The sequence below is a fragment of the Chrysochloris asiatica genome, unplaced genomic scaffold (assembly GCF_000296735.1).
Source record: "Chrysochloris asiatica unplaced genomic scaffold, ChrAsi1.0 scaffold00043, whole genome shotgun sequence".
NCBI classification, from domain to species: domain Eukaryota; kingdom Metazoa; phylum Chordata; class Mammalia; order Afrosoricida; family Chrysochloridae; genus Chrysochloris; species Chrysochloris asiatica.
The window spans coordinates 22,312,512-22,313,052 of NW_006408561.1; positions in this window are offsets into that span (position 1 = coordinate 22,312,512).

The following is a 541-nucleotide window of genomic DNA, read 5'->3' on the forward strand; positions in this document are numbered from 1 at the left end:
AAACCCAGCTTCTTGAATTATTTGCTCAGCATACAGGTTCAATAACTTTGGTGAAAGAGTATAGACACTTAAGGGAGAGAGAAAGGAATAGCCAGAAATATCACCAAAGAAACCTTGTAAGTCCATGTTCTGCCTGTAACTGATTGTAATAACTAAAATGGGGCTACAACTTGCCCAATGAACGAAGCTTCCTGTGGAACCTCTGTGTTACATAAAACTATTGGTAGAATCCTGAAACCCATCCAGAATCTTCTGAAGTAGGAAATTTCAACTTGAAAGGACAAACAGACCAGCCTGGAATGGCTAGAATAAAGAAAGACTGACAGGAAAAATACAAACAATAATGCTAGTCCGAGTGACTGCTACAAAAACAAGCAAGTAGCTTACCCAGGAGACATCAAGGCAAGATGTCGGGTCCCCTCAGGGCAAACTCTTTTCTAAGACTAAGACTCAATGGGAATACATGAGCTGACACATGCTCTGACGGGTGACCACATTGGTCACCAATAAGGGAAAGTGAGGGAAAAACAGCAATGAAATT